Source organism: Ambystoma mexicanum, chromosome 11, assembly GCF_040938575.1.
Source record: "Ambystoma mexicanum isolate Mex_15411 chromosome 11, UKY_AmexF1_1, whole genome shotgun sequence".
Taxonomy (NCBI): domain Eukaryota; kingdom Metazoa; phylum Chordata; class Amphibia; order Caudata; family Ambystomatidae; genus Ambystoma; species Ambystoma mexicanum.
In genome coordinates this window covers 824,749,509-824,764,065 of record NC_090934.1, presented here as the reverse complement: position 1 = coordinate 824,764,065, position 14,557 = coordinate 824,749,509, and the positions used below count along the sequence as shown (strand labels likewise).

At 46.3% G+C, this 14,557-nt stretch overlaps 8 non-coding genes across 8 annotated transcripts; all 8 read left to right on the top strand.

Moving 5' to 3' along the window:
- Nucleotides 1–1,090: 1,090 nt before the first annotated feature.
- On the top strand, nt 1,091–1,164 carry TRNAN-GUU (transfer RNA asparagine (anticodon GUU)). Its single transcript has one exon. It is a non-coding gene; the product is annotated as a tRNA-Asn (tRNA).
- Nucleotides 1,165–3,719: 2,555 nt separating this feature from the next.
- On the top strand, nt 3,720–3,791 carry TRNAW-CCA (transfer RNA tryptophan (anticodon CCA)). The gene has a single exon. It is a non-coding gene; the product is annotated as a tRNA-Trp (tRNA).
- A 1,789-nt stretch (nt 3,792–5,580) lies between these two features.
- TRNAN-GUU (transfer RNA asparagine (anticodon GUU)) lies at nt 5,581–5,654 on the top strand. Its single transcript has one exon. It is a non-coding gene; the product is annotated as a tRNA-Asn (tRNA).
- A 313-nt stretch (nt 5,655–5,967) lies between these two features.
- Nucleotides 5,968–6,039, top strand: TRNAW-CCA (transfer RNA tryptophan (anticodon CCA)). The gene has a single exon. It is a non-coding gene; the product is annotated as a tRNA-Trp (tRNA).
- Nucleotides 6,040–8,215: 2,176 nt separating this feature from the next.
- On the top strand, nt 8,216–8,287 carry TRNAW-CCA (transfer RNA tryptophan (anticodon CCA)). The gene has a single exon. It is a non-coding gene; the product is annotated as a tRNA-Trp (tRNA).
- A 1,789-nt stretch (nt 8,288–10,076) lies between these two features.
- Nucleotides 10,077–10,150, top strand: TRNAN-GUU (transfer RNA asparagine (anticodon GUU)). Its single transcript has one exon. It is a non-coding gene; the product is annotated as a tRNA-Asn (tRNA).
- A 313-nt stretch (nt 10,151–10,463) lies between these two features.
- Nucleotides 10,464–10,535, top strand: TRNAW-CCA (transfer RNA tryptophan (anticodon CCA)). The gene has a single exon. It is a non-coding gene; the product is annotated as a tRNA-Trp (tRNA).
- A 2,172-nt stretch (nt 10,536–12,707) lies between these two features.
- On the top strand, nt 12,708–12,779 carry TRNAW-CCA (transfer RNA tryptophan (anticodon CCA)). Its single transcript has one exon. It is a non-coding gene; the product is annotated as a tRNA-Trp (tRNA).
- Nucleotides 12,780–14,557: the final 1,778 nt, after the last annotated feature.

Sequence of the window (14,557 nt, the reverse complement as noted above, 5' to 3'; positions counted from 1 at the left end):
GGAGGCGTGCACATTTGTCTGAAACACAAAGATCCACTGGCAATAAAAGGCGTAAGACCCCAGTTCGCATTTCTTAGAATTTGAGGAGGCACTCAGAGTTGTCTCGGGCGTGACTGTACCTTTCATAGGCGATGTGCTAATCCCCAAACCCTCTTCCTTTGTCCCAGTAATCTGTCCTAGGGCCTCTAGCAAGTTGTTTTCTGAAACAAAGCTTACCTGAACATCCTGTAAAATTGGTAACTTTTCAGTAGCAGTACAGTGCAGTATATAGCATTCCTGTTGCGCACAGCATCTAGATCCAAAAATTGCTTACTCTACCCCAGAAATTAGAATTCACCCAGTCAAACAGAGGGATCTATAAAGATCATGGCAAGTAGTTAACATAAGCTACTTCCCCCAAGTTCTCTTGGTGCACTCTGCTGCCCTCTTTTAACAGAAGAATGCAACTGCAGGTCCTGCTTCTCAGCAAGGTACCTACATATAGAATCCTTGGTGCACTCTTGCTAAATCTGCTGGAATGTGTCTTCTATTGTGCCCAAGGTGGTTGTGTATTTGGGGACTCAGGGAAGCAAGGGAGCAGTCTAATGCACTGCAGTGCTAAGAGAGGCATGCCTTTTTCAGAAAAAAGTTCAGGTTTTCTGCCAATCAGAAAAAAATAGCAATGCAATCAGGCCAAAGGCAGAACACACATGCCAGTGAGTCTCTGTGGCGCAATTGGTTAGCGCATTCGGCTGTTAACCGAAAAGACGCTGCTGTTTTTGGCACAAAGACACAGAGTGTTCCACTCAGTAAACCTGAGTCATTTCTCCCGTGTTCTCTGGGTTCCGCCTACTGTCCCCTTTTAACACAAGTGCGCAACTGTGGCTTTCTCCTCATAGCAAGTTATGCCTACACAGAGGACATTTGGTGCACTGTTGATGGGCTCTGTCCTCTACTAAATCCCCTGTGTTTGTGGATTAGGGGAGGTAGGGAAGTGCTTGATACCCTGATTTGCTGTGGGAATTAGAGCTATTTTAGAAATATTTTCAGGTTGCCTGGGAAGCATAAGCAAACAGCACACCAATCAGGCCCCAGTGTAAGCACTGCATGAGTCTCTGTGGCGCAATCGGTTAGCGCGTTCGGCTGTTAACCGAAAGGTTGGTGGTTCAAGCCCACCCAGGGACGATGCATTTTGGCTCAAAAATTCAGCATGACCAACTACGAACTTCTGTTTACCTCTCGCAGGTCTCGTCTGCTGACGTCCAAAAAATCCAATAAACTGTAAGCAATTCTTCTCGCTTGCTTTAGTTTTTCAAAACTTGCCATTCAATTCATAAACATCAAGACTTCATGGGAAGGGTTTGGCTGCAGCGTGCACTGATGCACAGAAGGAAGCTATCCTTGCCAGTCTACTTAAAGAAGCAATGAGGCTCTGCAGGTGCATGTACGTCTCCTACCTTTATTCTGTCATCAGACACACCAGGTGGACTGCCACTAGGACCTCGTGGCGCAATGGTAGGGCGTCTGACTCCAGATCAGAAAGTTGCGTGTTCAAATCACGTCGGGGGCATATTTGCTTTTCCCACTCTGAAATACAAAATTGCTCTTCAGTATCTCGTTATTTCAACCTGACTGCATCTTTGTGCTCTGGGCCTAGTTGTTCTGGCGTTTCGAATGTAAGCTTTGCAGCAGGGAAGTATCATATTGACAGACACCCATGAAGGACATGGTCAACCTTTAAAGCAGGCCAATCTCTATGTTTTACTGGATGCAGCAGAAGTATTTCCTCTTTACCATCTCTTCAAGTGGGCCTGACTGATGTGCTGTTTTGTGCACGCTACGTGGGCTTTGTAAAGCATACCTCTGCCATTTGCATGGTCTCCTAGCGCTGTCAATATTTTCGTGTAATCGCTGAATGCTGCACTGTCCCGGGAACTCTAGGTGTGACTAAAGGATATATGCTGGGGCCCCGAAAGGGGGTCGGCAGTCTAGTGGCAATGGGCATCACTTTGCAGTTTGGGTTTGTGAGTTCAGGTACCGGTCTGGTGTCGGAAACCTGTAAGCGCCCTCCCAATCAACTGTCGGTCCTGGATTGTGAGGATTTCCCCTTATACTGGTCTCAGTAGACACATTTCCATTTTACTTTTTCACTCTCACATTGCCTATTTCTCTCTCTCTCATAGATACATTATAGACAAGAGAGACATTGTCAGCGAGTGGGCTTCACAGCACCTTCCCCCCTTTCCCTAAGTGCATTGCATGGGGCTCTGGGAGGCGTGCACATTTGTCTGAAACACAAAGATCCACTGGCAATAAAAGGCGTAAGACCCCAGTTCGCATTTCTTAGAATTTGAGGAGGCACTCAGAGTTGTCTCGGGCGTGACTGTACCTTTCATAGGCGATGTGCTAATCCCCAAACCCTCTTCCTTTGTCCCAGTAATCTGTCCTAGGGCCTCTAGCAAGTTGTTTTCTGAAACAAAGCTTACCTGAACATCCTGTAAAATTGGTAACTTTTCAGTAGCAGTACAGTGCAGTATATAGCATTCCTGTTGCGCACAGCATCTAGATCCAAAAATTGCTTACTCTACCCCAGAAATTAGAATTCACCCAGTCAAACAGAGGGATCTATAAAGATCATGGCAAGTAGTTAACATAAGCTACTTCCCCCAAGTTCTCTTGGTGCACTCTGCTGCCCTCTTTTAACAGAAGAATGCAACTGCAGGTCTTGCTTCTCAGCAAGGTACCTACATATAGAATCCTTGGTGCACTCTTGCTAAATCTGCTGGAATGTGTCTTCTATTGTGCCCAAGGTGGTTGTGTATTTGGGGACTCAGGGAAGCAAGGGAGCAGTCTAATGCACTGCAGTGCTACGAGAGGCATGCCTTTTTCAGAAAAAAGTTCAGGTTTTCTGCCAATCAGAAAAAAATAGCAATGCAATCAGGCCAAAGGCAGAACACACATGCCAGTGAGTCTCTGTGGCACAATTGGTTAGCGCGTTCGGCTGTTAACCGAAAAGACGCTGCTGTTTTTGGCACAAAGACACAGAGTGTTCCACTCAGTAAACCTGAGTCATTTCTCCCGTGTTCTCTGGGTTCAGCCTACTGTCCCCTTTTAACACAAGTGCGCAACTGTGGCTTTCTCCTCATAGCAAGTTATGCCTACACAGAGGACATTTGGTGCACTGTTGATGGGCTCTGTCCTCTACTAAATCCCCTGTGTTTGTGGATTAGGGGAGGTAGGGAAGTGCTTGATACCCTGATTTGCTGTGGGAAATAGAGCTATTTTAGAAATATTTTCAGGTTGCCTGGGAAGCATAAGCAAACAGCACACCAATCAGGCCCCAGTGTAAGCACTGCATGAGTCTCTGTGGCGCAATCGGTTAGCGCGTTCGGCTGAAAGGTTGGTGGTTCAAGCCCACCCAGGGACGATGCATTTTGGCTCAAAAATTCAGCATGACCAACTATGGACTTCTGTTTACCTCTCGCAGGTCTCGTCTGCTGACGTCCAAAAAATCCAATAAACTGCAAGCAATTCTTCTCGCTTGCTTTAGTTTTTCAAAACTTGCCATTCAATTCATAAACATCAAGACTTCATGGGAAGGGTTTGGCTGCAGCGTGTACTGATGCACAGAAGGAAGCTATCCTAGCCAGTCTACTTAAAGAAGCAATGAGGCTCTGCAGGTGCATGTACGTCTCCTACCTTTATTCTGTCATCAGACACACCAGGTGAACTGCCGCAAGGACCTCGTGGCGCAATGGTAGCGCGTCTGACTCCAGATCAGAAGGTTTCGTGTTCAAATCACGTCGGGGGCATATTTGCTTTTCCCACTCTGAATTATAAAATTGCTCTTCAGTATCTCGTTAATTCAACCTGACTGCATCTTTGTGCTCTGGGCCTAGTTGTTCTGGCGTTTCGAATGTAAGCTTTGCAGCAGGGAAGTATCATATTGACAGACACCCATGAAGGACATGGTCAACCTTTAAAGCAGGCCAATCTCTATGTTTTACTGGATGCAGCAGAAGTATTTCCTCTTTACCATCTCTTCAAGTGGGCCTGACTGATGTGCTGTTTGTGCACGCTACGTGGGCTTTGTAAAGCATACCTCTGCCATTTGCATGGCCTCCTAGCGCTGTCAATATTTTCGTGTAATCGCTGAATGCTGCACTGTCGTGGGAACTCTAGGTGTGACTAAAGGATATATGCTGGGGCCCCGAAAGGGGGTCGGCAGTCTAGTGGCAATGCCCATCACTTTGCAGTTTGGGTTTGTGAGTTCAGGTACCGGTCTGGTGTTGGAAACCTGTAAGCGCCCTCCCAATCAACTGTCGGTCCTGGATTGTGAGGATTTCCCCTTATACTGGTCTCAGTAGACACATTTCCATTTTACTTTTTCACTCTCGCATTGCCTATTTCTCTCTCTCTCATAGATACATTATAGACAAGAGAGACATTGCCAGCGAGAGGGCTTCACAGCAACTTCCCCCATTTCCCTAAGTGCATTGCAAGGGGCTCTGGGAGGCGTGCACATTTGTCTGAAACACAAAGATCCACTGGCAATAAAAAGCGTAGGTCCCTAGTTTGCATTTCTTAGAATTTGAGGTGACACTCAGAGTTGTCTCGGGCGTGACTGTACCTTTCATAGGAGATGTGCTAATCCCCAAACCCTCTTCCTTTGTCCCAGTAATCTGTCTTAGTGCCTCTAGCAAGTTGTTTTCTGAAACAAAGCTTACCTGAACATCCTGTAAAATTGGTAACTTTTCAGTAGCAGTACAGTGAAGTATATAGCATTCCTGTTGCGCACAGCATCTAGATCCAAAAATTGCTTACTCTACCCCAGAAATTAGAATTCACCCAGTCAAACAGAGGGATCTATAAAGAGCATGGCAAGTAGTTAACATAAGCTACTTCCCCCAAGTTCTCTTGGTGCACTCTGCTGCCCTCTTTTAACAGAAGAATGCAACTGCAGGTCTTGCTTCTCAGCAAGGTACCTACATATAGAAACCATGGTGCACTCTTGCTAAATCTGCTGGAATGTGTCTTCTATTGTGCCCAAGGTGGTTGTGTATTTGGGGACTCAGGGAAGCAAGGGAGCAATCTAATGCACTGCAGTGCTACGAGAGGCATGCCTTTTTCAGAAAAAAGTTCAGGTTTTCTGCCAATCAGAAAAAAATAGCAATGCAATCAGGCCAAAGGCAGAACACACATGCCAGTGAGTCTCTGTGGCGCAATTGGTTAGCGCGTTCGGCTGTTAACCGAAAAGACGCTGCTGTTTTGGGCACAAAGACACAGAGTGTTCCACTCAGTAAACCTGAGTCATTTCTCCCGTGTTCTCTGGGTTCAGCCTACTGTCCCCTTTTAACACAAGTGCGCAACTGTGGCTTTCTCCTCATAGCAAGTTATGCCTACACAGAGGGCATTTGGTGCACTGTTGATGGGCTCTGTCCTCTACTAAATCCCCTGTGTTTGTGGATTACGGGAGGTAGGGAAGTACTTCATACCCGGATTTGCTGTGGGAAATAGAGCTATTTTAGAAATATTTTCAGGTTGCCTGGGAAGCATAAGCAAACAGCACACCAATCAGCCCCCAGTGTAGGCACTACATGAGTCTCTGTGGCGCAATCGGTTTGCGCGTTCGGCTGTTAACCGAAAGGTTGGTGGTTCAAGCCCACCCAGGGACGATGCATTTTGGCTCAAAAATTCAGCATGACCAACTATGAACTTCTGTTTACCTCTCGCAGGTCTCGTCTGCTGACGTCCAAAAAATCCAATAAACTGTAAGCAATTCTTCTCGCTTGCTTTAGTTTTTCAAAACTCGCCATTCAATTCATAAACATCAAGACTTCATGGGAAGGGTTTGGCTGCAGCGTGTACTGATGCACAGAAGGAAGCTATCCTAGCCAGTCTACCTAAAGAAGCAATGAGGCTCTGCAGGTCCATGCACGTCTCCTACCTTTATTCTGTCATCAGACACACCAGGTGGATTGCCACAAGGACCTCGTGGCGCAATGGTAGCGCGTCTGACTCCAGATCAGAAGGTTGCGTGTTCAAATCACGTCGGGGTCATATTTGCTTTTCCCACTCTGAAATACAAAATTGCTCTTCAGTATCTCGTTATTTCAACCTGACTGCATCTTTGTGCTCTGGGCCTAGTTGTTCTGGCGTTTCGAATGTAAGCTTTGCAGCAGGGAAGTATCATATTGACAGACACCCATGAAGGACATGGTCAACCTTTAAAGCAGGCCAATCTCTATGTTTTACTGGATGCAGCAGAAGTATTTCCTCTTTACCATCTCTTCAAGTGGGCCTGACTGATGTCCTGTTTTGTGCACGCTACGTGGGCTTTGTAAAGCATACCTCTGCCATTTGCATGGCCTCCTAGCGCTGTCAATATTTTCGTGTAATCGCTGAATGCTGCACTGTCCTGGGAACTCTAGGTGTGACTAAAGGATATATGCTGAGGCCCGAAAGGGGGTCGGCAGTCTAGTGGCAATGCCCATCACTTTGCAGTTTGGGTTTGTGAGTTCAGGTACCGGTCTGGTGTCGGAAACCTGTAAGCGCCCTCCCAATCAACTGTCGGTCCTGGATTGTGAGGATTTCCCCTTATACTGGTCTCAGTAGACACATTTCCATTTTACTTTTTCACTCTCGCATTGCCTATTTCTCTCTCTCTCATAGATACATTATAGACAAGAGAGACATTGTCAGCGAGAGGGCTTCACATCACCTTCCCCCATTTCCCTAAGTGCATTGCATGGGGCTCTGGGAGGCGTGCACATTTGTCTGAAACACAAAGATCCACTGGCAATAAAAGGCGTAGGACCCCAGATCGCATTTCTTAGAATTTGAGGAGGCACTCAGAGTTGTCTCGGGCGTGACTGTACCTTTCATAGGAGATGTGCTAATCCCCAAACCCTCTTCCTTTGTCCCAGTAATCTGTCCTAGGGCCTCTAGCAAGTTGTTTTCTGAAACAAAGCTTACCTGAACATCCTGTAAAATTGGTAACTTTTCAGTAGCAGTACAGTGCAGTATATAGCATTCCTGTTGCGCACAGCATCTAGATCCAAAAATTGCTTACTCTACCCCAGAAATTAGAATTCACCCAGTCAAACAGAGGGATCTATAAAGATCATGGCAAGTAGTTAACATAAGCTACTTCCCCCAAGTTCTCTTGGTGCACTCTGCTGCCCTCTTTTAACAGAAGAATGCAACTGCAGGTCTTGCTTCTCAGCAAGGTACCTACATATAGAAATCTTGATGCACTCTTGCTAAATCTGCTGGAATGTGTCCTTTATTGTGCCCAAGGTGGTTGTGTATTTGGGGACTCAGGGAAGCAAGGGAGCAGTCTAATGCACTGCAGTGCTAAGAGAGGCATGCCTTTTTCAGAAAAAAGTTCAGGTTTTCTGCCAATCAGAAAAAAATAGCAATGCAATCAGGCCAAAGGCAGAACACACATGCCAGTGAGTCTCTGTGGCACAATTGGTTAGCGCGTTCGGCTGTTAACCGAAAAGACGCTGCTGTTTTTGGCACAAAGACACAGAGTGTTCCACTCAGTAAACCTGAGTCATTTCTCCCGTGTTCTCTGGGTTCAGCACACTGTCCCCTTTTAACACAAGTGCGCAACTGTGGCTTTCTCCTCATAGCAAGTTATGCCTACACAGAGGACATTTGGTGCACTGTTGATGGGCTCTGTCCTCTACTAAATCCCCTGTGTTTGTGGATTAGGGGAGGTAGGGAAGTGCTTGATACCCTGATTTGCTGTGGGAAATAGAGCTATTTTAGAAATATTTTCAGGTTGCCTGGGAAGCATAGGCAAACAGCACACCAATCAGGCCCCAGTGTAAGCACTGCATGAGTCTCTGTGGCGCAATCAGTTAGCGCGTTCGGCTGTTAACCGAAAGGTTAGTGGTTCAAGCCCACCCAGGGACGATGCATTTTGGCTCAAAAATTCAGCATGACCAACTATGAACTTCTGTTTACCTCTCGCAGGTCTCGTCTGCTGACGTCCAAAAAATCCAATAAACTGCAAGCAATTCTTCTCGCTTGCTTTAGTTTTTCAAAACTTGCCATTCAATTCATAAACATCAAGACTTCATGGGAAGGGTTTGGCTGCAGCGTGTACTGATGCACAGAAGGAAGCTATCCTAGCCAGTCTACCTAAAGAAGCAATGAGGCTCTGCAGGTCCATGTACGTCTCCTACCTTTATTCTGTCATCAGACTACACAGGTGGACTGCCACAAGGACCTCGTGGCGCAATGGTAGCGCGTCTGACTCCAGATCAGAAGGTTGCGTGTTCAAATCACGTCGGGGTCATATTTGCTTTTCCCACTCTGAAATACAAAATTGCTCTTCAGTATCTCGTTATTTCAACCTGACTGCATCTTTGTGCTCTGGGCCTAGTTGTTCTGGCGTTTCGAATGTAAACTTTGCAGCAGGGAAGTATCATATTGACAGACACCCATGAAGTACATGGTCAACCTTTAAAGCAGGCCAATCTCTATGTTTTACTGGATGCAGCAGAAGTATTTCCTCTTTACCATCTCTTCAAGTGGGCCTGACTGATGTGCTGTTTTGTGCACGCTACGTGGGCTTTGTAAAGCATACCTCTGCCATTTGCATGGCCTCCTAGCGCTGTCAATATTTTCGTGTAATCGCTGAATGCTGCACTGTCCTGGGAACTCTAGGTGTGACTAAAGGATATATGCTGAGGCCCGAAAGGCGGTCGGCAGTCTAGTGGCAATGCCCATCACTTTGCAGTTTGGGTTTGTGAGTTCAGGTACCGGTCTGGTGTCGGAAACCTGTAAGCGCCCTCCCAATCAACTGTCGGTCCTGGATTGTGAGGATTTCCCCTTATACTGGTCTCAGTAGACACATTTCCATTTTACTTTTTCACTCTCGCATTGCCTATTTCTCTCTCTCTCATAGATACATTATAGACAAGAGAGACATTGTCAGCGAGAGGGCTTCACAGCACCTTCCCCCCTTTCCCTAAGTGCATTGCAAGGGGCTCTGGGAGGCGTGCACATTTGTCTGAAACACAAAGATCCCCTAGCAATAAAAAGCGTAGGTCCCTAGTTTGCATTTCTTAGAATTTGAGGTGACACTCAGAGTTGTCTCGGGCGTGACTGTACCTTTCATAGGAGATGTGCTAATCCCCAAACACTCTTCCTTTGTCCCAGTAATCTGTCTTAGTGCCTCTAGCAAGTTGTTTTCTGAAACAAAGCTTACCTGAACATCCTGTAAAATTGGTAACTTTTCAGTAGCAGTACAGTGCAGTATATAGCATTCCTGTTGCACACAGCATCTAGATCCAAAAATTGCTTACTCTACCCCAGAAATTAGAATTCACCCAGTCAAACAGAGGGGTCTATAAAGAGCATGGCAAGTAGTTAACATAAGCTACTTCCCCCAAGTTCTCTTGGTGCACTCTGCTGCCCTCTTTTAACAGAAGAATGCAACTGCAGGTCTTGCTTCTCAGCAAGGTACCTACATATAGAATCCTTGGTGCACTCTTGCTAAATCTGCTGGAATGTGTCTTCTATTGTGCCCAAGGTGGTTGTGTATTTGGAGACTCAGGGAAGCAAGGGAGCAGTCTAATGCACTGCAGTGCTAAGAGAGGCATGCCTTTTTCAGAAAAAAGTTCAGGTTTTCTGCCAATCAGAAAAAAATAGCAATGCAATCAGGCCAAAGGCAGAACACACATGCCAGTGAGTCTCTGTGGCGCAATTGGTTAGCGCGTTCGGCTGTTAACCGAAAAGATGCTGCTGTTTTTGGCACAATTACACAGAGTGTTCCACTCAGTAAACCTGAGTCATTTCTCCCGTGTTCTCTGGGTTCAGCCTACTGTCCCCTTTTAACACAAGTGCGCAACTGTGGCTTTCTCCTCATAGCAAGTTATGCCTATACAGAGGACATTTGGTGCACTGTTGATGAGCTCTGTCCTCTACTAAATCCCCTGTGTTTGTGGATTAGGGGAGGTAGGGAAGTGCTTGATACCCTGATTTGCTGTGGGAAATAGAGCTATTTTAGAAATATTTTCAGGTTGCCTGGGAAGCATAAGCAAACAGCACACCAATCAGGCTCCTGTGTAAGAACTGCATGAGTCTCTGTGGCGCAATCGGTTAGCGCGTTCGGCTGTTAACCGAAAGGTTGGTGGTTCAAGCCCACCCAGGGACGGTGCATTTTGGCTCAAAAATTCAGCGTGACCAACTATGGACTTCTGTTTACCTCTCGCAGGTCTCGTCTGCTGACGTCCAAAAAATCCAATAAACTGCAAGCAATTCTTCTCGCTTGCTTTAGTTTTTCAAAACTTGCCATTCAATTCATAAACATCAAGACTTCATGGGAAGGGTTTGGCTGCAGCGTGTACTGATGCACAGAAGGAATCTATCCTAGCCAGTCTACTTAAAGAAGCAATGAGGCTCTGCAGGTGCATGTACGTCTCCTACCTTTATTCTGTCTTCAGACACACCAGGTGGATTGCCACAAGGACCTCGTGGCGCAATGGTAGCGCGTCTGACTCCAGATCAGAAGGTTGCGTGTTCAAATCACGTCGGGGTCATATTTGCTTTTCCCACTCTGAAATACAAAATTGCTCTTCAGTATCTCGTTATTTCAACCTGACTGCATCTTTGTGCTCTGGGCCTAGTTGTTCTGGCATTTCGAATGTAAGCTTTGCAGCAGGGAAGTATCATATTGACAGACACCCATGAAGGACATGGTCAACCTTTAAAGCAGGCCAATCTCTATGTTTTACTGGATGCAGCAGAAGTATTTCCTCTTTACCATATCTTCAAGTGGGCCTGACTGATGTGCTGTTTTGTGCACGCTACGTGGGCTTTGTAAAGCATACCTCTGCCATTTGCATGGCCTCCTAGCGCTGTCAATATTTTCGTGTAATCGCTGAATGCTGCACTGTCCTGGGAACTCTAGGTGTGACTAAAGGATATATGCTGGGGCCCCGAAAGGGGGTCGGCAGTCTAGTGGCAATGGGCATCACTTTGCAGTTTGGGTTTGTGAGTTCAGGTACCGGTCTGGTGTCGGAAACCTGTAAGCGCCCTCCCAATCAACTGTCGGTCCTGGATTGTGAGGATTTCCCCTTATACTGGTCTCAGTAGACACATTTCCATTTTACTTTTTCACTCTCGCATTGCCTATTTCTCTCTCTCTCATAGTTACATTATAGACAAGAGAGACTCTGTCAGCGAGAGGGCTTCACAGCACCTTCCCCCCTTTCCCTAAGTGCATTGCAAGGGGCTCTGGGAGGCGTGCACATTTGTCTGAAACACAAAGATCCACTGGCAATAAAAAGCGTAGGTCCCTAGTTTGCATTTCTTAGAATTTGAGGTGACACTCAGAGTTGTCTCGGGCGTGACTGTACCTTTCATAGGAGATGTGCTAATCCCAAAAACCCTCTTCCTTTGTCCCAGTAATCTGTCTTAGTGCCTCTAGCAAGTTGTTTTCTGAAACAAAGCTTACCTGAACATCCTGTAAAATTGGTAACTTTTCAGTAGCAGTACAGTGCAGTATATAGCATTCCTGTTGCGCACAGCATCTAGATCCAAAAATTGCTTACTCTACCCGAGAAATTAGAATTCACCCAGTCAAACAGAGGGATCTATAAAGAGCATGGCAAGTAGTTAACATAAGCTACTTCCCCCAAGTTCTCTTGGTGCACTCTGCTGCCCTCTTTTAACAGAAGAATGCAACTGCAGGTCTTGCTTCTCAGCAAGGTACCTACATATAGAAACCTTGGTGCACTCTTGCTAAATCTGCTGGAATGTGTCTTCTATTGTGCCCAAGGTGGTTGTGTATTTGGGGACTCAGGGAAGCAAGGGAGCAGTCTAATGCACTGCAGTGCTAAGAGAGGCATGCCTTTTTCAGAAAAAAAATCAGGTTTTCTGCCAATCAGAAAAAAATAGCAATGCAATCAGGCCAAAGGCAGAACACACATGCCAGTGAGTCTCTGTGGCGCAATTGGTTAGCGCGTTCGGCTGTTAACCGAAAAGACGCTGCTGTTATGGGCACAAAGACACAGAGTGTTCCACTCAGTAAACCTGAGTCATTTCTCCCGTGTTCTCTGGGTTCAGCCTACTGTCCCCTTTTAACACAAGTGCGCAACTGTGGCTTTCTCCTCATAGCAAGTTATGCCTACACAGAGGGCATTTGGTGCACTGTTGATGGGCTCTGTCCTCTACTAAATCCCCTGTGTTTGTGGATTACGGGAGGTAGGGAAGTGCTTGATACCCTGATTTGCTGTGGGAAATAGAGCTATTTTAGAAATATTTTCAGGTTGCCTGGGGAGCATAAGCAAACAGCACACCAATCAGGCCCCAGTGTAAGCACTGCTTGAGTCTCTGTGGCGCAATCGGTTAGCGCGTTCGGCTGTAAAGGTTGGTGGTTCAAGCCCACCCAGGGACGATGCATTTTGGCTCAAAAATTCAGCATGACCAACTATGAACTTCTGTTTACCTCTCGCAGGTCTCGTCTGCTGACGTCCAAAAAATCCAATAAACTGCAAGCAATTCTTCTCGCTTGCTTTAGTTTTTCAAAACTTGCCATTCAATTCATAAACATCAAGACTTCATGGGAAGGGTTTGGCTGCAGCGTGTACTGATGCACAGAAGGAAGCTATCCTAGCCAGTCTACTTAAAGAAGCAATGAGGCTCTGCAGGTCCATGTACGTCTCCTACCTTTATTCTGTCATCAGACTACCCAGGTGGACTGCCACAAGGACCTCGTGGCGCAATGGTAGCGCGTCTGACTCCAGATCAGAAGGTTGCGTGTTCAAATCACGTCGGGGTCATATTTGCTTTTCCCACTCTGAAATACAAAATTGCTCTTCAGTATCTCGTTATTTCAACCTGACTGCATCTTTGTGCTCTGGGCCTAGTTGTTCTGGCGTTTCGAATGTAAGCTTTGCAGCAGGGAAGTATCATATTGACAGACACCCATGAAGTACATGGTCAACCTTTAAAGCAGGCCAATCTCTATGTTTTACTGGATGCAGCAGAAGTATTTCCTCTTTACCATCTCTTCAAGTGGGCCTGACTGATGTGCTGTTTTGTGCACGCTACGTGGGCTTTGTAAAGCATACCTCTGCCATTTGCATGGCCTCCTAGCGCTGTCAATATTTTCGTGTAATCGCTGAATGCTGCACTGTCCTGGGAACTCTAGGTGTGACTAAAGGATATATGCTGGGGCCCCGAAAGGGGGTCGGCAGTCTAGTGGCAATGGGCATCACTTTGCAGTTTGGGTTTGTGAGTTCAGGTACCGGTCTGGTGTCGGAAACCTGTAAGCGCCCTCCCAATCAACTGTCGGTCCTGGATTGTGAGGATTTCCCCTTATACTGGTCTCAGTAGACACATTTCCATTTTACTTTTTCACTCTCGCATTGCCTATTTCTCTCTCTCTCATAGTTACATTATAGACAAGAGAGACTCTGTCAGCGAGAGGGCTTCACAGCACCTTCCCCCCTTTCCCTAAGTGCATTGCAAGGGGCTCTGGGAGGCGTGCACATTTGTCTGAAACACAAAGATCCACTGGCAATAAAAAGCGTAGGTCCCTAGTTTGCATTTCTTAGAATTTGAGGTGACACTCAGAGTTGTCTCGGGCGTGACTGTACCTTTCATAGGAGATGTGCTAATCCCCAAACCCTCTTCCTTTGTCCCAGTAATCTGTCTTAGTGCCTCTAGCAAGTTGTTTTCTGAAACAAAGCTTACCTGAACATCCTGTAAAATTGGTAACTTTTCAGTAGCAGTACAGTGCAGTATATAGCATTCCTGTTGCGCACAGCATCTAGATCCAAAAATTGCTTACTCTACCCGAGAAATTAGAATTCACCCAGTCAAACAGAGGGATCTATAAAGAGCATGGCAAGTAGTTAACATAAGCTACTTCCCCCAAGTTCTCTTGGTGCACTCTGCTGCCCTCTTTTAACAGAAGAATGCAACTGCAGGTCTTGCTTCTCAGCAAGGTACCTACATATAGAAACCTTGGTGCACTCTTGCTAAATCTGCTGGAATGTGTCTTCTATTGTGCCCAAGGTGGTTGTGTATTTGGGGACTCAGGGAAGCAAGGGAGCAGTCTAATGCACTGCAGTGCTAAGAGAGGCATGCCTTTTTCAGAAAAAAAATCAGGTTTTCTGCCAATCAGAAAAAAATAGCAATGCAATCAGGCCAAAGGCAGAACACACATGCCAGTGAGTCTCTGTGGCGCAATTGGTTAGCGCGTTCGGCTGTTAACCGAAAAGACGCTGCTGTTTTGGGCACAAAGACACAGAGTGTTCCACTCAGTAAACCTGAGTCATTTCTCCCGTGTTCTCTGGGTTCAGCCTACTGTCCCCTTTTAACACAAGTGCGCAACTGTGGCTTTCTCCTCATAGCAAGTTATGCCTACACAGAGGGCATTTGGTGCACTGTTGATGGGCTCTGTCCTCTACTAAATCCCCTGTGTTTGTGGATTACGGGAGGTAGGGAAGTGCTTGATACCCTGATTTGCTGTGGGAAATAGAGCTATTTTAGAAATATTTTCAGGTTGCCTGGGGAGCATAAGCAAACAGCACACCAATCAGGCCCCAGTGTA